Genomic DNA, 22,050 nt, shown 5'->3' with positions numbered 1-22,050 from the left:
AGTCACTCTCTCACAGCCTGACTATTAGAAGTTCGGGGGCTGGAAGACTTCCGAGTCACTGCTAGGAATGGGGAGCAGGGGGAGCTGAGCTACTGAGAGCAGATCTTCAAGGACTTTAGTGCTGTGAACATTGCAGGATTGATTGCTTCACATGGGCCTGCAGATACCAATGTGATGAGGGCTTGTTTTTAAGTATATGACTGGGCACAAAAAAGAAAAAAAAAGTACATTTCCGAATGTTTTTTGCTTTTAAAGTTCTTGCAAAAAGCTTAATCTTAAAAGAATAAAACAGTCTTACCTGTCCTGCAGCCTGTAGCAATAAGTATCACTTTGTAGTAAATATGACACATAAAGAATTCCATGCTTTGTATATCTCTACATAGTTAAATAGGTCCCACTTGGACCAGTGTAACTATGCATACAGTATCTCACAGAAGTGAGTACACCAGTATGAGGGCGTGAGAGCAATAACACCAAACTTAACACACCTGCACCCCATTCACACCTGAGACCTTGTAACAGTAAAGAGTCACATGACACTGGGGAGAGGAATTGGCTAATTGGGCCCAATTTGGACATTTTCACTTAGGGGTGTACTCACTTTTGTTCCCAGCGGTTTAGACATTAATGGCTGTGTGTTGAGTTATTTTGAGGGGACAGCAAATTTACACTGTTATAGAAGCTGTACACTCACTACGTCACATTGTAGCAAAATGTCATTTCTTCAGTGTTGTCACATGAAAAATGATTACAAAAATGTGAGGGGTGGGCTCACTTCTGTGAGATACTGTATACCTTGTCCCAGGAAGCTGACAATTACTGAAGTCAGCCACACAGGAGGTCAGCCAAACAGAACAGGCACCATTGAGACAATGCTTTGCATTTTCTGAATAAACACAAAGCATTCTCTGATTGGACAAGGTGGAGAGGCAGGGAGGTAATGTCACGCTCTCCATATATACATAGTTACATTGATCTTACCTGGACCAATGTAATTATGTAAAAATTATATACCGTGGCTGGAATTATTTAAGTGGATTTGCTGTGTGCCCTGCCGTGCTCAGTGGTTCCTCCAACTGATCCCTTTATCAATGCAGGACACAGGATGTCAGGGGAGGATAGAGAAAATAGAAACTGCCCATTAACTCCTTCTTAGGTAGCCTTCAACATCCCCAACTTCATTCAAGTGTTAGAATAGGGACAGGATCCAGCTTTCTCCTAAATACTACAGATACTACATTCTCATGGGGTAAATCGAAGAAAAACATCATCAAAGTATTTAGGTATTGTGGCATTTATTGTGTTGCATTGGATTGTTTTTTTAAGTTCTGCCATGGAAGGTCATCCACAGGAGCCAGTCACATAGCTTTCAGACAGGCTACCCACTCCTTGTTATGTTTCTGTTCCAAAAAATAGGCCTAGTGCTGCCGTTAACTCTATTAATCGACATTAAAGTGATATTAAATGTTTGTTTGTTTTCTTAAAATAGCAATCATGTTATACTTTCCTGCTCTGTGTAATGGTTTTACACAGAGCAGCCTCTTCTCTGTCCTTCACCAGTGCTCTGAGCTCCATTAGGTACACAGAACGGGCACTGGCTGTGATTGACAGAAGTGGAAACCAATGGTTCCTGCTGCTGTATCTGAGCCAATGAGGAGGGAGAGAGAAGAGAGCACCTTGGCTCTCGTGCATATCGCTGCATTGAGATTGGGTAAGTGTGACATGTTTGTTCTTTTAATGAAAAAAAAATCTAGCACCTACAATCAATTTAAAGGAGTAGTACAGCCAAAGCTCTTTTGGCTGTGCTTTTCCTGTGGCTCACAGGAGTGCAGTTCGTTCTGCACTCCTGTGACCCGTTTTCAGCTGACAGCAGACTGACTTCATTTAGCAGGTCCAGGCTGTGGAAAGATCCCGACTTTAAACCCCAGAGTCTGGAGCGGCACCTGGCTCAGCCTCTCAGCAGAGCGCTGAGAGCCGGAGCCATCCGCTGCTTCCCCCTCCACAGCCCAGCACTCCAAGAAGCGTGGGGCGGGGGTAGAGCAGACAGTGGTGACTGACTGTCACTGCTCTCTGCTCACAGTGGCAGTGAGAACTGGGCGATCAGTGATCATGTGATCACTGAGTTCTCACACTTAGAGGCGGCAGGGGGCAGATGAAGCATTGGAACAATGCAGCATCCACCTATGTAAGTATGATTTTTTTGTAAAAACTAAATCCCATACTTCTCAACTTTTTTTTTTTTTACATTTCTACAGTTGCTTTCTGGTTTCAGGTCTGGACCAAAATGATGCCATTTATCCCATTTTTTTTTTTCATCTGCAGGAGGGGATTTTAAAGCTAAGCACACCCTCCCTCCTGCCTGCATGCCTGAGCTAAGGGAAGATGGATTCCCAGAATTCAGTGTTAAATTAATCATCTGCCCTTATTCAAAATGAGCTAATATGCTAGGAGGGTGTTTTTCAAAGCGATTTTTTTAAAATAAAGCATGGAGACATGGATGACTTTGCTTTGAATATTAAAATGAATTGAATAGCATTTTAACTTTGTGGTTCTCAGATACCGTTTAGTTCACTTTAAGTACTTGACAATTTAGTCTATTTGATTGAGTAGAGTCCTATGGGGAGTTGAAGTTGAAAACGTTTTAACTCCCGCGTGCTATCCAAAAACATATTGGCAAGAGTTCTACCTTACGAAGCACCCCCTATATTGCAAACATGCAACAGTTTGGGGGTTTGGGAGATACATACAGAAAGTCACTTCTCTCATCTTTCATGGTGAAAATCATCTGGGTCAGAATACATGTGATGGAAAGCCTTGCTCAGATGTTCCAGAAACTAGAGGGAACACAGGGTGGTCCCATCCTGGGTCAGTTACATGATTACACAGCAGAAGAGTGTAGGTAACAATATCCTGGGTCTTTAAGGTCAGAGGATGGAAACCAACTTTCTGTACTCCACATCAGGATTCATTACATGCCGTTAGAGATGCCTGAGCAATGATTTGTTTTCTGACAGCTTGATAGTATTCCTGTATAATGTGTATCTGAGTGTTTGTAAACACCCTGTCTTGTGTGTGTATATTTATAAAGTTACCCACACATTCGAAATGCATTCGTCATTAGATCTGCCAGTTTGGCTTCATTTCTTTGATTCAGATAATTTGGTGGGGGTTGGAGCTATGCAAGCAGTGGTTTGATGACTGCATTCATGATTTGACCTATCTCTGTTAAAATAAACCTGTCTGATGATTGCGTAGCGTTCTCAGATTGCAGGTGGCCCAAAAGAGGTTTGAAGTACAACTCCCAACACAGTTGCCTTTTTCCTAAAGCTCGACTTCAGGCACGAACTATTCTCCTTTCTCTTAAAGAAGAATTCTGGGTGTGGCATTTTTACCTGTTTTCCAGGCTGGACCAATGTATTTATGCACATACCATACCAGTGGGATCCCTCTAGAACACTGGTGTCAAACTGGCGGCTCCCCAGCTTTTGCCAAACTACAAGCCCCATGAGGCATTGCAAGACTGACAGTTACAAGCATGACTCCCAAAGGCAGAGGCATGATGGAACTTCTTGTTTCACAACAGTTGGAGGGCCGCCAGTTTGACACCCATGCTCTAGAAGCTAAAATTCACTGAAGTAGACACCAACTCTCCAGTGATCTCCACTTGCTTCCGGGTCCTGTTCCAAATGGCTGCCCTGCTGCTTTCTGAATACAGGAGGTCATTGGACGAGGCATTAAGGAGGGGTAGTGACATCGCCCTCTCCACCTCATCCGCTTAGCGAATGCTTGGCATTCATTCCAGAAATGACACCTGTCCCAAGTCCCAAGTAATCTACTACAATGTGTCAGGCCAGCTGCTTGGCATGTGACCTAGAAGCTAGTGGAGGTCACTGGAGTAGTAGTGTCTTCTTCAGTGGTTTACAGATTCCACAGGGATTCCACAGGTATGTTATATGCATAGTTACATCAGTCCAAGCTGGACCAATGTAACTACAGTATGTAAAAATGCCATCCCTGGAATTCTTCTTTTAAGCCCAACTCTAGGCACAAATGATTTGCCTTTTTCTTTTGCTGCCGGAGCCATTTTTTTTGCACACGTTTAAAAAAAAATTATTTTAGGCCTAAAGATTACACAAAAGCCCCATTCATTATGTACTTTCTGAAAGCAAAGACCCTAGAGAATAAAATAGTAGTAGTTCAAATTTTTTAATGTCACACAATATTACTGCAAATCTCTAGGAAACACAACATTCCAGTAAAGAGCACACTAACGTGAATTTTAACGCAAAGAAATGCAATAAATTACCCACATTTTTGGTAAAATTTAAAAGATGACGTTGTGCTGAGTAAATAAATACCCTGCATGTCAAACCTTAAATGTGCTTGTAAAAAACTTTACTATCTTAAATTTTCTGTATGCGATGATTCAAAAGCCCCTATAGGTCATCTGTTCAGTGTTATGGAGGAGGTCCTGTGCTAGAATTATTGCTCTCACTCTGGCGTGTGCGCTGATTTTTAACGTGTATCGCAGTCAACGGTTCCACGCGTATGCACCCCTAACATGCGCGTATACATTCATACATGCATATATATATGTGGGGGGGGGGGTGTTATGTGCTTGGGTGTAACTTTTTTTGTGAAAATTTTTTAAATTAACTTTTTTTTTTTCAATCACATAGGGGACACAAAGTCCCCTGTGATGATTTTTTTGGTGACAGATTCTCTTTAACCTCTTGCCTACAGGGCACTTTTACCCCCTTCCTGCCCAGGCCAATTTTCAGCTTTCAGTGCTGTCACATTTTGAATGACAATTGCGCGGTCATGCAACGCTGTACCCAAGCGAAATTTGTATATTTTTTTTGTGACATATAGAACTTTCTTTTGGTGGTATTTAATCGCCACTGGGATTTTTATTTTTTTGCTAAACAAACTAAAAAAGATTGAAAATTTAGAAAAAAGTTTTTTCTTAGTTTCCATTATAAAAGTTTGTAAATAAATAATTTGTCTCCTTCACTGATGTGCGCTAATGAGGCTGCCGTGATGGGCACTGATAGGTCCCACTGATGGGCACTGATAGGTCCCACTGATGGGCACTGATAGGCAGCACTGACGGGCGGCACTGACAGGTGACACTGGCACTAATAGTTGGCACTGAAAGGCAGCTCTGATGGGCACTGATATGTGGCACTGATGTGCACTGGTAGGAGGCACTGATGGGCATTGACAGGCATCACTTGTGAACATTGACAGGCATCACTGATGGTCACTGAAAGACAGCATTCACTGATGTGCGCTAATGAGGCTGCAGTGATGGGCACTGAAAGACAGCACTCATATATGCCACTGATAGATGGAGCTGATGGGCACTGTTAGGCGGCACTGATGGGCACTGTTAGGCGGCACTGATGGGCACTGTTAGGCGGCACTGATGGGCACTGTTAGGCGGCACTGATAGGTGACACTGACTGGCACTGAAAGGCAGCTCTGATGGGCACTGATATGTGGCATTGATGGGCATTGACAGGTGACATTGATGGGCACTGACAAGTGGCACTGATGGGGCTACACTGATAGTCAGTGCCCTTATGTTGATCAGTTTAGATGTCCCCTCTGAGGAATGCTGATTATCGGCACTCCTCACGTTTTATCAGCATAAGGAGAGATCTACCAATAACTGGGATTTCCTATTCACATGTGATCAGCTGTGATTGGACACAGTTGATCACTTGGTAGAGCTCAAAAAACGCTAGAAAAAAGCTGGATGAAAAACGTTGATAATATCGTTTTTTGTGCCAGCTTGAAGTAGAGGTATAGGAGTGTTTGTGAGCATTAGCTTTGTATTAGCGTTTTTACAGTATGGGTAGAAAAACAAGCTAGTTTTTGCTGAAAAAACGCTCCCAAAAATGCTACAAAATTATTTTTTTTGTGCTCCTAAACGCTTTTTGAAGTGAAAGTAAGGTTCAATGCACACTAACCTTACAAAAAAAGCCACCAGTTTTTGTACATGTTTAGGAGCATGTAGGAGTGTTTAGTAATTTTTCTGCCAGAAAACACCAAACAGAAATGCAAACCAGAAGAGGGTTTTTTTTCTGCCTTTTAACGCTCCGCTTAAAATTTGCCTCATGGACACCTAGGATAACATTGAGCTGCTTCAACAGGCAAAACACCCAAAACTCCTATAGAAGCATCTTTTTGTAAGCCAGTGTGTATGGACCCTGAAAGAAAATACCAAATTTTAGGAGGCCCCTAGAACAAGGATAGATGGAAATTCTTTTAATTCTTTAAATTTTCCAATGGGGACAATAGTTCTGGTGAACTGGGGGACCTCAAGGGATTCCCTTAATTTTGCAGGGATCTCATTTCACTTCCTGTTTTGGCTATTGGACAGGAAGTGAAGGTAAATCTCCCCAATAGGACACAGTTTGCAAACAAACTGATGGGGGTTATAACCCTCCATTACTCTTATCAACAATTAAAATTAAAAATGTTTTGCCTATAGTTCTACTTAGTCATGTACTGAGCTAATAAAAATAAAATCTGCTGCTTTCTGAATAACATCTATTTCAGTTCCACGGTCCTTCATTGCGTCTTTTATTTTACCTTGATTTTTGATTAATTGTAAATGTGTCTTTTAGATTGTTGTATGATTTGAGTGTGCGTATTTTTGTTCTGTTTTGTTATTGAGGCTTTGCTATTCTTTAATGCCAGAGATGTGGCCTGTGTCACACTGTGCTCCTTTATGCTTCGCTCCTTATCCTCCTCATCCGCTAATGAAATGTCCTCTTTGTATGAACGGTTTGTCCTCTGTCATAATTGAGACCTAAATCGAGTTTCCTTTCATCAAAACGCTCCTCATTTATAACCTTTAACCCCCCCAAGCGTCTCTCAACTCATGAGTCTAATCCTTAAATCCACAGATTAATTTAGAGTTTATCATACAGACTCCAGCTCTAATTTCTCCTATCTGTGTTTATCCCAGCGGCTGTTTACCAAGATGCTCCGGCCAGATGTAATGTCCTTAAGCCTCATGGCACAACATGTCTTATCGTGTCTGTCTCCTCATTGTATTAATATAATAAGAGGAATCGCGGAAACCCTAATCAAATGTGTACATGCCGACAAAGCCAAAATATATCCAAGCCAGCCACAGAGAAAAAATGGATTATGGATTATGTTAATAAAAAACACTTGATTGTGTCGTGTTTGTGAAGAAATTGAGGGATGGTAATGTTTTGCATTAAAAACAAATTGGTTCTGACACACATTTTCCACATTGATTGGTACTGAATATTTATTTATGTTGAATGTAGATTTGTAAACATTTTTTTCAATATTATGTTAATGTGATCTATTTACGGTGATTCTCACTAATGCGAGTGTCAGTGCACCAAAAATGATTTCATTCTTTAGTACTTGCTGAGACGTTAAATTATCATCACTCCAGTAATAAGAGAAATATTGGCATTCAAGTGTATGTCAAGCCAAGGTCCCACTGTCCATGCTGGGCTCATATTCTATAACCGGAAATGCAGCAAGAAGATGGGAAATGCTCCACCATGATGGGTGGTGTGACAGGAACAGAGTTTAAAGTGCAACTCTGAGCACAGAAAAAAAACCTTGCATCATTTCCCCCCCCCCCCGCAAGGGTTAAATGCTCATGAAGTCTAGGGGTGCATGAATACACTGTAATGCCTTCCTCACTCCAACACAATCACTCCAGCTGTGTGACTGATCCCACAAAACCTCTTTTCTAAGGTTCTTACGGCAGTGGTCGCATGTCTGCCTCCTCCACGTACAATGCAGGTTAATATCCTTGCATTATACATGATGACATTGAGGGACAACCTGCCTACAGACCAGAGAAATGGGCACAAGAGGACAGCACCAGAGCAGAGGTTAAAAAGGTAATAATTCCTACTCCTTTACTCCATAGATATAATAAATAGTTAAAGTAGAACTATAGGCAAGATAGAGTTGGAACTGGATAGAGTAAGGGAGGGTTATAACCCCTGTCAGCTATGCAGAGCAATACAAAGCAGCATGATGGTGCTGACATTGGAGAGATCTGTATTGTTTACATACAGACCTCTCCTCTGTCAGTGTTCCTCAGTGATCGCCAGGGAATCTCTGGCTGGGACCCGGTGATCGACAGCTGTAACCGCCAAAGGCAGTGTGGGCAGGGCACGCCCCCTACCCAGAAATGCAAAATCGTGTGTGTGTGTGTGTATATATATATATATATATATATATATATATATATATATATGTATGATTTTCTGCAGCCCTGCTGCCGTGTAGCAGTGGTTCTGCTATAGGGCAGTCGGGAAGTGGTTAATTAAAAATTAAGTAGACGTCATGCATCATAGCACAGCTGGTTTCACATGTATGCATATTTCTTTGGTGCATTTTAACCACTAGCCTACAGGGCACTTATACCCCCTTCCTGTCCAGGCCAATTTCCAGCTTTCAGCGCTGTCACACTTTGAATGACAATTGTGCAGTCATGCAACACTGTACCCATATGAAATTTTCAGCATATTTTTGAGACAGAGCTTTCTTTTGGTGGTATTTAATCACCTCTGGGAATTTAATTTTTTTTCCTAAACAAACCAAAAACCACTGAAAATTTTGAAAAAAAAAAGTTTTACAATTTTGTAAATAAGTGATTTTTCTCCTTCACTGATGTGCGCTAATGAGGCTGCACTGATGGACACTGATAGGTGGCACTGATGAGGAGGCACTGGTAGGTTGCACTGATGGGCATTGACAGGCATCACTGATGGGCACTGAAAGGCAGCACTGATACATGACACTGAGACATGACACTGAGATATGACACTGAGACATGACACTGATAGGCAGCACTGATTGGCAGCACTTATAGGTGGCACTGATTGGCAGCACTTATAGGTGGCACTGATTGGCATTGATAGGTGGCACTGATTGGCATTGATAGGTGGCACTGATTGGCATTGATAGGTGGCACTGACTAGCACTGATGGGTGACATTGAAAGACAGCTCAGATGGGCACTGATATGTGGCATTGATGTGCACTGGTATGCACTATGTGGCATTGGTGTGGCACTGATGGGCACTGGCACGTGGCACTGATGAGCACTGACAGGTGGCACTTCTGGGGCCACACTGATCATCAGGGCACACTGATCATCAGTGCCCTGATGATCAGTTTACATGTCCCCTCCGCGGAAAGCCGATTACCGGCTCTCCTCTCCTCTCGAGCTGTCAGCGTGACAGCTTGAGAGGAGAAAAATGCCGATAACCGGCATTTCCATGTTTACATGTGATCAGCTGTGATTCGACATCTTCGGCTCTTTCCATGATCTGCTGTGTCCAAGGGACACAGCGCACCGGCGATCGCTGCGCGCTCCCTGAGCCGCGCATGCGCAGTGAGAATGGTAGGATGTCATATGACGTCCTATCAGAACGAGAGAACCACCTTGCGCCTGTCATTGTACTATAGGGCGGGCGGAAGGTGGTTAAATTGAAATCAATGGAAACACATCAAAAACACGTGTCAACACATGCATCATACTCACTGAACTGCACTTTCACGCGCCTTGACACTCAATAAAAAGTGCATTGCAAGTTAAAAATGTGTTGACTAGCACATCTGTGTTGGCACACGTGTAACTGTTTTTAAATGTATATTCATCTGATGCCAGGATGCTCCAAGATATTATTTCTTTATATCTAAGTGGGAAGTTGATTTTATCTGATGCTGATTTTGAGTATACAGTATGTTTGTATGTATAAGTGTATATGTATAGCCACTAAAGATCATAATTGATACTGTGAATAAAGTAAAGCATATACTTGACTACTGACGTGCTCGTTTAATACACAAGTTGCCCTAATGCCAAGTGTTTGTCAGATTGATTATTATCTTATTAGGTTTTAATGTTCACTTGGATTTCCCAACACTTTGTACTTTTCATGAACAACAGACTACTTGTTTTGGTTTCTGGTCTTCTACTGGGTGTCTGTTTTCACCCTTCAGGGAAATAAAAGAACACGTAAATTAATTTTTTTACTGTAAAGCACCTCGTTCTGTACCTTTTTTAATCTATACAATACTTGCAGGTCTGACTTCCTTGCACATAACAAAAAAAAATGGCATGTGTTGCTCAAGGTCTTGTCAGTGGATATATGCAATTCGAATAGTGTGTACCTAGCTTAAGTTCTGTAAGGCTAGGTCCACACTACAAATCGCCTGTGAATCGCACAGGAATGTGCTCTCGTTCCTGTGCAATTCACAAGTGATTCAGTGCGGTGCGATTTGAGCCCATTCCTGGCACACCCATCGTGCCAAAGTAGTGTACAACCAGATTGCACGGTAGTTTTGTACCATGTGCTTCAGTGCAGGCAGGCTCATTGTGTTTGTGACATGCATTTTGGGTGCCGTTAACATTGCACTGACACTCACTGCAGATCACAGCAGTGCGTTTTTAATGCGGTGCTGGAAATGTGATGCCGTTTTCTGATCCCATTTCCCCAAGTTTTTATAGGTCCTTAGTTAAACACAAACCTGACCTTAGAAGAGAAGTAGAGTCCCCCCCCCCCCCCCCCCCATTTGTACTCTGCTAGGTGGATGCAGCATCAGTCCGATGCTGATGCTGCATCTGTCCCCCTCTGAGAGTGGGACTGTCAGTCCCTGGCTCTCTGCTCTGCCCCCCAACACTTACTTGAGTGCTGGGCTGTGCAGGGGGAGGGAGCGGCTGGCTCATGCTCAGTGCTGCGCTGAGCCTGATGCCATTCCAGACTCTGGGGTGGGTCCTGACTTTAAAGTCTGGATCTTTCCCCAGCCTGGACCGGCTGAGTGACGTCAGCTGACAGTGGACTTCAGCCTGCTCTCAGCTGAAAACGGGTCACAGGAGTGCAGAATGAACTACACTCCTGTGATCCACAGAAGAAGTACAGCCAAAAGAGCTTTGGCTGGACTTCTCCTTTAAAGAAATGTCTGGCACTTTCCTCAGCCACTCTGCCTAAGACTGCATTGCTTATATTTGTGAACATTCTTCAATAATCCAATAGCGTCTGCAAGTATACTAATGTAAAGTGCAGATGGCTTTAGGGTGATTTTTGAATATCAGCCTTTAGCACTGATTGTTATGATCACTGACGTTATAATGTGTTAAAGAATTGTTTTTCTAATAGGGAATTACATGCATGAAGAAAGCGGTCTAAGGAATGAGTCATGAAATACAGCTTTTTATTATTGACTCATTATCTAGAGAGCTTGAGTCACTCATCTGTTTTTCTCCTGCAGGTTTCACTGGGGATCCGGTGGACAATTCCGCATCCTTGCGCTGGCCTGCTTCTAAAACATAAGTAAGTGTTTTTGAATATTTCATATTTATTCCTGGGCCTAGACTGCTATAGAAATGCAGCTAAAACCACTTGGGGCTTCTTGCACACAGATGATTTGAGACTTAGGACTCATGCACATGAGCTTTTGTCTGTTTGTCTTAACCACTTGCAGAACAGCAACATACCAGAACGCCACTCAAATGGAACCCCAGGAGCCAGAGAAGAATGGGATGTAGTAGGATGGCCTCAGCCATCACTCTGGCCACGCCCTCTGATGCATTTCACCCCCACTCATAGGGGGCTTGGTAACAGAGGCTCTGTGATCTGATCCAGCGATGTGCATGAGAGCAGCGTCTCTAGCTGCTGTCTCCCTCCTCACTGGGCAGACTGATAGCAGTGGGAGCCATTGGCTTTTGTTGCTGTCAATCAAATGCTGTGATGGGGGCGGGGCTGAGCCACCCGGTCTGTGTCAATAGACGCAGATAGGGTGGCTTAGGAGTGAGCCTGCTCGGGTCCCCTAAAAGAAAGCGGCTTTCCACGGGGGCACTCGACGGAGAGGAGTCTGGAGCACTAGTGAGGGGCTCCAGGACAGGAGGACGGGGGCTGCTCTGTGCAAAACCGTTGCACAGAGCAGGTAAGTACCGTATTTTCCGGCGTATAAGACGACTTTTTACCCCTTGAAAATCTTCTCAAAAGTCGGGGGTAGTCTTATACGCCGGGATACGGCATACTGACACTTTTTAGGGGGGTGGCGCGATGCCTCCACCGCCCCCCCCCCCCCACCCCTTCCAACGGAAGGGACACTAAATACAGGGGTGGGCAGGGGCTGCTGTTTCTTACCTGGCTCTGGTCCCACGACAATCCGGTCCAGGAAGCGCGGCTGCTCCTTCAGTTTGGCCACTGGATGTTCACGCAGCTGCTCGGCTCCGCCTCCTCACCGGTGATTGGCCGCCAGAACTGTAGCTCAGGAAAGGCACACAGGCAGCCAATCACCGGCGAGGGGGCGGAGCCGAGCGGCCCAGCGAAAATCGAGTAAAGGAGCGGCCGGTAAGTGTGCCGTGTAGAGGTGCTGCTGCAACCACATATGCTGGCTGCAGCAGCACCATACTAGAACAGGGGTCAGCAAGTGTAATTGGTGTCAGTGGGAGGAATAGTGCCCCATCATTGGTGTCACAGATACCAATGATGGAGCACTATTCCTCCCCCCCACTGACACCAACGATGGGGCACTATCCCCTCCCTGCTGACACCAATGATGGGGCACTATTCCACCCCCCACTGACACCAATGATGGGACACTATTCCTCCCACTGACACCAATGTTGGGGCACTATTCCACCCCCCACTGACACCAATGATGGGACACTATTCCCCCCACTGATACTAATGATGGGGCACTATTCCTGCCACTGATACCAATGATGGGGCACGATTCGCCCCACTGACACCAAAGATGGGGCACTATTCCTCCCACTGATACTAATGATAGGGCACTATTCCTGCCACTGATACCAATGATGGGGCACTATTCCTCCCACTGATACTAATGATAGGGCACTATTCCTGCCACTGATACCAATGATGGGGCACTATTCCTCTCACTGACACCAATGATGGGGTGCTATTCCTCCCACTGACACCAATGATGGGGCGCTATTCCTCCCACTGACACCAATGATGGGGCACTATTCCTCCCACTGACACCAATGATGCGGCACTATTCCTCCCACTAATACCAATGATGGGACACTATTCCTCCCACTGACACCAATGATGGGACACTATTCCTCCCACTAATACCAATGATGCGGCACTATTCCTCCCACTAATACCAATGATGGGACACTATTCCTCCCACTGACACCAATGATGGGACACTATTCCTCCCACTGACACCAATGATGGGGCACTATTCCTCCCACTGACACCAATGATGGGGCACTATTCCTCCCACTGACACCAATGATGGGGCACTATTCCTCCCACTGACACCAATGATGGGGCACTATTCCTCCCACTGACACCAATGATGGGGCACTATTCCTCCCACTGACACCAATGATGGGGCACTATTCCTCCCACTGGTGTGCATTGGAAGAGGGGTAGTCTTATACGGCGAGTATAGCCCAAACACTACATTTTAGCAGGAAAAGTAGGGGGTCGTCTTATACGCCCAGTCGTCTTATACGCCGGAAAATACAGTATAATATGTTTGGTTTTTTTTAAAAAAAAGCTGAACCTTTAGTATCACTTTAATATGGTCCCAGAGATGTCCAAATTAATTGTCTTCTATATCCACAGAGGTTTTAGAATGACACATTCTTTCTAAATCTCTGAAACCAATATTTTGCTTTAATTATTAGAACAGTTTACAAGCTATAGGAGTAACGTGTCATTAAACTATTTAGAACTGCAATCATGATAGGTCAGTAAAGAAGTGACTGTGAAATATCACTACAGGAGTGCCTGGCTATACAGTGATCACTTTTATTTCCATGAGCCAGCGGGCTGATTGAAAAAACTGACAAAACTCCCCCATCCGTACAAACAAGGTGGATGGGGGATCCTCCTTGCTGTGCTATTGTATTCTGACAGGGACGTCTCCAGTCTCAGAATACACTGATCAACGATGCAGTTGGCTGCAGTGCTGATTGAAGAAAAATTTCCCAAAATGCTCATTCTATGAGAAGTTGATAATTATATTGACATGTCATGAATGTGAATGGCCGTAGATGGATTGGAATTCAGCTAGTCTCTGCTAAACTGGAGAAATTTTAATCCATCTATGATCAGCTTTAGTGATGCCTCGTCCCTTCGAGACAGTACATCTGTAAGCAAGCTTTAATAGGAACTTCATCCTTATCAACCATGGCACTACCTGCATGGAGTTTTGCATGTTTATTATTTTAATAAGCTTTAATGTTACTTTAATTACAATTAAAAAAAACACAAACTAAGTGAATGCACAAGTATACAGTGCATCCAGAAAGTATTCACAGCACTTAACTTTTGCCACGTTTTGTTATGTTACAGCCTTATTCCAAAATAGATTAAATTCATTTTTTTCCTCAACATTCTACAAGCAATACCCCATAATGACAACATGAAAGAAGTTCATTTTGAAATCGTTACAATTTATTAAAAATAAAAAATGTAAAAAAACCACATGTACATAAGTATTCACAGCCTTTGCCATGACACTCAAAATTGAGCTCTGGTGCATCTTGTTCCCACTCATCATCCTTAAGATATTTCCACAACTTGATTGGAGTCCACCTGTGGGAAATTCAGATGATTGGACATGATTAGGCATAAACCTGTCTATATAAGGCCCCACAGTTAACAGTGCATGTCAGAGCACAAACCAAGCCATGAAGTCCAAGGAATTGTCCGTAGACCTCCAAGATAGTATTGTATTAAGGTACAGATCTGGGGAAGGGTACAGAAACATGTCTGCAGCATTGAAAGTCCCAATGAGCACAGTGGCCTCCATCATCCATGAAAGGAATACTTTTGGAACTACATGGAATCTTCCTAGAGCGGGCCGCCTGGCCAAAATGAGTGATCAAGGGAGAAGGGCCTAAGCCTGGGAGGTAACCAAGCACCCAATGGTCACTCTGAAAGAGCTCCAGCGTTTTTCTGTGACGAGAGGAGAACCTTCTAGAAGAACAACCATCTCTGCAGCTGTCAGGGATCCCGGGTCCTCGGCGGCGCGCGCATGCGCAGACCGCCGATCCGTCCCAGCCGGCGAGCGCAGAATCCTCGGCGATCGCGGCGGCCGCGCATGCGCAGTAGCGATCGCGGCCGCACCAATGGGAGAGCAGGGCGCCCTATTTAAAGCTGCCTGTGCATCTCCAAATTGCCGCAAGGTCTCGTTCCTGTTCCTGTAAGTACGCTCCTTGTTGCCAAACTCTGCCTGTCCTGTTTATGCTGACCTTCTCCTGCTCTGACCCCGGCTCGTCCCTGACCATCCTTCTGCCTGACCTCCTGCACTGCGCTGCCCGCTACCTGCTGAACCTGGCTTGTGACCCCAACCATTCTCCGCTTACTCCCCCCGTACCACGCTGCCCGCACAATACCGACCCGGCTAGTCTGACCTCGCCTACTCCTGATAGCTGCCCATCCATCCCGCTCGGATCGGGATCTGTCATCCCATCCGTCCCGCTCGGATCGGGATCTGTCATCCCCTTCACAGCAGGCTCTACCCGGGCACATACCCTCAGCGGGACCCCTCTGCCACCTCCGGGGGTGCCCAGGGACGCGACCTGGTTTCAGTCTTGCACCAAGTCCATCCCCACCATCAGGGGCCCTGGTGAAAAGGCAGACTGGGACTTAGACTCCGCGTCCTGGGAAACCCCGTGCCGTGGACCACTAGAGATCCCGTTGGGCGGAGCCTGACAGCAGCACTCCACTAAACAGGCCTGTATGGTACAGTGGCCAGACTGAAGGCACTCCTCAGTAAAAGGCAAATGGCAGCCCGCCTGGAGTTTGCCAAAAGGCGCCCGAGGGACTCTCAGACCATGAGAGACAAAACTCTCTGGTCTGATGAAACAAAGATTGAACTCTTTTCCCTGAATGCCAAGCGTCATATCTGGAGAAAACCAGGCAGGCACCGCTCACCACCTGGCCAATACCATCCCTACAGTGAAGCATGGTGGTGGCAGCATCATGCTGTGGGGATGTTTTTCAGTGGCAGGAACTGGGAGACTAGTCAGGATCGAAGGAAAGATGAATGCAGCAATGTACCGAGACATTCTTGATGAAAACCTGTTCCAGAGCGCTCTGGACCTTAGACTGCAGCGACGGTTCATCTTTCAACAGGACAACAACCCTAAGCACACAGCCCACATAACAAAGGAATGGCTACGGGCAAACTCTGTGAATGTCCTGGAGTGGCCTAGCCAGAGCCCAGACTTGAACCTGATTGAACATCTCTGGAGAAATCTGAAAATGGCTGTGCACCGACGCTCCCTATCCAACCTGATGGAGCTTGAGAGGTACTGCAAAGAAGAATGGGAGAAATTGCCCAAAAATAGGTGTGCCAAGCTTGTATGACTTGAGGCTGTAATTGGTGCTAAAGATGCTTCAACAAAGTATTGAGCAAAGTGTGAATACTTACGTACATGTGGTTTTTTTGTTTCAAAAACTAAACTTCTTTAACGATTTCATTATGGGATATTGTTTGTAGAATGTTGAGGGAAAAAAATGAATTTAATCCATTCTAGAATAAGGCTATAACATAACAAAATGTGGCAAAAGTTAAGCGCTGTGAATACTTTCTGGATGCACTGTACACCCCTTCCATTGTTTAGTGATTTGTTTATTATGTGTGAATAGCAGTTTAGAAACTTTGAACATCTAGATGTGCATTTACCTGCTTATCAAAAACTCAGCCAGGTTCCTTGAGGAATGGATGCCCACAAATAATATATTGGATTGATATCTGGACTCTGACTTGGCCATTCTAGAATATTAACACCATATTTACACTGGTGGTGGTGGTGGTGGTGGTGGGGAGCAGTAAAAAAAAAAAAAAAGAGCCTTAACATGGCAGGCGAGACAGCCACTAAATGTGACCCATTCAAATTAAGATCGATCAGACCAATGCTCCATCATGAAGGTGAGTATGGTTTTTTTTTTTTTTTTCTTTTAAACCCCATACTCCTTTTTTTAATCCACAGATAAGGATCTTTATTTTAGCTATGTGATTGGCACTTTTTGAAGTTAAGAAGTCTTATCTTGCTGTGTGAGTTGTGAATTAGGCCTCCTTCATGTGGATGAATAGTTATGGGCATGCATGGACTGCAGGAAGCAGTAGTGGATTCTTGCAGCTGGGCCAACACAGGTGGTTGCAATCAGCTACAGCTGTTCAGCTTGTGTAGTGAAAGGTTGACAGCCACCACAACTGTATGCCTGTATCTGCATATTGAGTGTTTAAAGCGGGCCATACATGGGTCGAATCCCGAATGATTTTTCGATCGAAAAGATCGTTTGTTCTGTAATCTGATGGTGCCACCATTGATTTTGGAAATCGGTAGTGTTTCTTGAATTTTCCAGCATGCCTGATAAACGAAACAGGGAGGAACCACGAATATCGACCGGTGCCATTGCCCCACTAACAGCGCGAAAATCGACCTATGTATGGCCGGCCTTACTTCCAGTTAGGAACATTGAACACAGACAGATGCATCCTGGGATGGATAGCTGTTCCTAACAGCAGATACGTTCAAAGATTGGTGGACATCTGCGGTGCCTGTCAGGCTGTCATTGCTTTGTACCGTCTGAGCAGCTGCAACTGTCTTCAAACACTTGTTAACACAGCTATAAGAATTGTCTCATTCCTGCAGCTGTTTGTGCCTGCCCATGTTTATTCATCCATGTGAAGGAGGCCTAATGCGTTTTGAATTGCCAGCAGCATTGAAACGATTCTGTCCATGATTTCAGAATGCTCTGCTAAAATAAGAAGTCGCACAATGCGAATTTCAGGTGCCATTCATTTTAATGGCACCTAAAAACGCAGTGTAGTTCTGCCACAAAAATTGCAGCACAACCGCACCACACCACTCTTAGGTGTCATTAAAATAAATAGCACCTGAAATTTGCATTGTGCGACTTCTCATTTTAGCAGAGCCTTCTGAAATCGCAGGCAGAATCGCTGCAAGTCAGCTGGCAATTCAAATCGCCGGTATGTGAATGGGCCTAGTGTCAGATTTGTAGGTTTTGGTCTCCCCCTTATTACAGTTAGCATTTACTGCACACAGGGGTGGGGGGAACTCTTATCTCTTCTGCTTATACACTGTGACTCATTCATTTATTCATTGGTCTTCATATCATGGCCGTCCACAGTGACATAATAATGGGTGGTCTGTGCGAGCATTGAAGGTGGGGTACAATGTAGCCATCACTTACCTATGTCTACAAATAAAAATTAACATTTTGCCTAAAAGAAAACAACACATTCTCTGTGATTGTCACATATTGTAATGCTGCTGGCACCAGCCTTAGTTATTCCTTCAGATAATTTAGTAAGTAAATGCTGCATGTTTTGTGTGAATTGGTAGGGGGGAGGGCTTTCTAGACATTTACTGTAAATTTCACTCTGTTTACCTACACATGGATTGCGTTTCCTCTTGGTGAGCGTGGTTAAGAGGTGCCATTCTGCTCGTTGCTTTTATTGTCACCTCTGACTTCTGATTTGTAAACCTCTATCCACATTACATGTTTCCTGTTACTTCCATTTCCTCCTCAGCTCACCTTACTCCACATCGATAAGTCTCTTTTTATTGTTGTTTAAAGGTACTGTATATTAAGAAATCTATCTGTTCCTGGGGCTTTTTAAAAACCTGCTCGGCATCCCCTGCAATGAAATCGGTGAATGATGGCCTAGAACATATGTATTCCACACAGTGACCAAGCCCAGGCTGGCGTGGTGTGGGTAATGCCATCCCTCTTGACACTGAAGGCTGTGCATATTCCCTATTTGGCTTTTGGCATTAGCAGTAACCTCATTGTATAAAAGAATCTTCCTTTGCAGTATTAAAGCTGAAGTTTAGCTATGATTTTTATAGTATAGTTACACTGGTCCAGCTTGGACCAATGCAATTGTGATTTTACAGCCCTGCCTATACAGTTTATCCAGTCAGAGAATGAGTTGTATTCCTTATGAAAAACGCAAGGCGTTCTGTGAATGATACTTGTGCCAAGCAAGTGGCCCCCTGGTTGCTATGCAGCGGGGCAGTTGCTTGACGGTGAACCCGAAAGACTGCTGCTATCACTTTAGTAGTGGAGACTGCTACAGTGATTGTCAGCCTACGCAGGGATATACAGTATATACTTACATTGCTCCAAGCTGAACCAATATAACTATGCAGTAAAAATCATACCTAAACCACAGGTGCAGATATAGAAAGGCATACTTCAAATGCAAGGTCGCTTTGTATTACCAACATAGCACTGGTTGGGTAGTGTAAAACCTAATCGAATTAAAGCTGTTTTAAGGTCTTTTTTTTTTATACTTGCCTACTCTGTGCAATGATATTGCAAAGACTGAACCTCCTCTTCTGGGGTCCTCTGATGGCGTTCTAGGCTCCTTCTCTTCTGTATGAATCACCATAGTAAGATCGCTCCTGAGCCAGGCTGTGCGTGTCCATAAACACACAGTGTAGCTCAACCCCCTCCCCTCCATCCCCCCAAGCTTCAATCTCACAAGATTTGATTGGCAGCAGCAGACACAATGGCTCACACAGGTGCCAATGAGGTTTTCTGTGAGGAGAGGAACAGAGACCAATGTCGCTGCAGATGGGCACAGCACTGTTGAGGCATTAGTGAGTTAAGTATTTAGGGGGGGGGGAGGGGGCAATACAACTACTGGGACATTTTTTACCTTAATGCAGAGAATGTATTGATCTCTGGAAGGTTTCACCTTCTTCATGACCAGACCATTTTTTGCTATTTAGCACTGCGCTACTTTAACCACTTCCCATCTGCCCTATAGCAGAAGTACTGCTACATGGCAGCACAAATGCACAAAATCACATATATATATACATGATTTTGCTGTTCTGGGTAGGGGGCGCATGCAAGGCACGTGCGCGCCCTACCCGCACCGCCTTTCACAGCCTCGGCTGTCAGTCACCGGGTCCCGGCCAGTGATTATTCACCGGTGCCCAGTGATTGCCGAGCATCTCCGACAGGGGAGAGATCTGTTTGTAAACAATACAGTTCTCTCCTCTGTCAGCTCCTTTGCATGGCTCTGCATAGCAGAGTTATACAAAGCAATGTGCTTACAGTGAAGCACACAGACACAGCACACTATGTAAAACAGCACACAGTTAACCCTTTGATCGCCCCCCATGTTAACCTCTTCCTGCGGGGGTTATGCAGCACTGTACGTGGTAATTGATCACCTCTGTTTTTTTTCTATTAAATAAATGAACAAAGACCAAAAATGTTGAAAAAACATATTTTCTGCTTTCTGTTATCAAACGTAACAGAATCACATTTCTTCATAGGTTTAGGCCAAAATGTATTCTGTTACATGTCTTTTGGTAGAAACAAAAAAAAAATTCCAATAAGTGTACATTGATTGGTTTGTGTGCAAGTTATAGTGTCTGCAAACTTTGGTGTATGTATATATACTGTAATTTTTATTTAATTATTTTTGTACTACTAATGGCGGTGATCATAGTGGGAGTGTGATAGTGTGGTGGGCTGGCTGGGCAGTACACTAACTGACACAGTGACAGTAATACAGTGATCAGTGATAATACTATACACTGTCACTGTACTAATGACAGTGGCTGGGAAGAGCTTAACGTCTAGGGGTGATCAAAGGGTTAACTGTGTGCCTAACAGTGTGTAATGGTTGCTGCTTTTTACTAATATCTGCTTATTCCTTCTCCCTGCATTGGGGGGAGAGGAGCGTGCCCTGAACCCAGAAGACACTGCCGATGTACAGATACCTGATTGTGCCTGTATGATCTATTGGTCGGCAAATGGTTAAGTTAAAACATGTCTTGGCTTTACAACCACTTGCTGAGACCCTTTTTACTTCCTGTCACTGTGACCAGTTTATAAATACTGTAATAAAAGCATATGAAGACATCCAGCTGACATGTTGAGGACCAATGTGATCTCATACACTATATGGCATCATTAGACTGGATATTCCAGGCTTTGATAAATCTCTGATTTTGGGGTCTGCGTATTATTTAGATCAGCCTCTTTCAACCAGGATGCCAAGACACCCAGGGGTGCCTTGAAGTTTCTTCAGGGGAGCCATGGCAAAATGCCTAAAAATTGCCCAAAAATGGTATACAAGCCAGCAGGTGGATCAAGCCTACCTTTTAGTTACACAAAGCCACAAGTTTTCATTGTGCACCATTGCAACCTTCTAGCTGCCAGCATCCTGACAACCAATGATGCCATCAGTTGATAAGGAGGATGGTGGTTGCCTGCACGGCATTCTTCTTTGACTCTCCCCTGCCCATCTCTGTCATTAATGGGGTCATATTAACTTAGTGAGAGAGAGAAACTGAGGGAGAAGAGAATTGGAATACTATTCAGTATCCGTGTGCAAAAGTGTATTTGCTTAGGAAGAATAAAACCCTCTCTGCCTTTGGGTGTCCTACGTGTGGGTGTTGCTGCATTAAGTAAAACTATTAAAAAAGATTTTTACATTTTAGAATGGGGTGCCATGAGACTGTCCAGAATTTTAAAGGGTGCCTCAAGATTGTACATAACATAATAAGGTTGAGAAACACATATTTGTCATCTGCAGTTGGATTCAGAATGCAGGAAAATAGGTTTCTATGTGAAAAATTTCCAGTATTACACAGAAGATAGAAAATCAGAGTAAGACTACAATTTTTTTCTTTTGTCAAAACGGCAGGCCCTTGGAAAAGTATAGTGTCAGCTTATTACACATAGTTACATAGTTAGTGTGGTTGAAAAAAGATCATCTAGTTCTATCAATCAGAAGGGGGGGAAAAAATTATACAGTACTATATACTATGCAGTAATCTAAAATCTCCTTGCTGTGGGTTGCACATAACCTTTGCACCTTGGAATACCGTTGTAAATAGACATTTATATGCATGAAATTTCTTTTTTTTTCTTTCTTGACCTTCCATGAAGGATACCTGCTTTGCCTGCATGAGAAGCAATGCCTTGACCCTGACTCATGTATTACAGTGGGTTCCTCTTTCCCTGCCATTTTAAAC

At 44.1% G+C, this 22,050-nt stretch overlaps 1 protein-coding gene across 1 annotated transcript in view; it reads left to right on the top strand.

Moving 5' to 3' along the window:
- Positions 1-22,050, top strand: part of LOC149451455 (signal transducer and activator of transcription 5B) — a 333,063-nt gene that overhangs the window by 175,185 nt on the left and 135,828 nt on the right. The window contains exon 3 of the mRNA XM_089690636.1: positions 11,289-11,350. The gene's annotated coding sequence lies outside the window, so the exon portion shown is untranslated. The remainder of the gene's footprint in view (positions 1-11,288; positions 11,351-22,050) is intronic.

Source organism: Staurois parvus, unplaced genomic scaffold, assembly GCF_062004578.1.
Source record: "Staurois parvus isolate SC_StPar_1 unplaced genomic scaffold, SC_StPar_1.0 ptg000538l, whole genome shotgun sequence".
Taxonomy (NCBI): domain Eukaryota; kingdom Metazoa; phylum Chordata; class Amphibia; order Anura; family Ranidae; genus Staurois; species Staurois parvus.
Note: the sequence above shows the minus strand (reverse complement) of the source record. Positions and strands in the feature narration are given on the sequence as shown.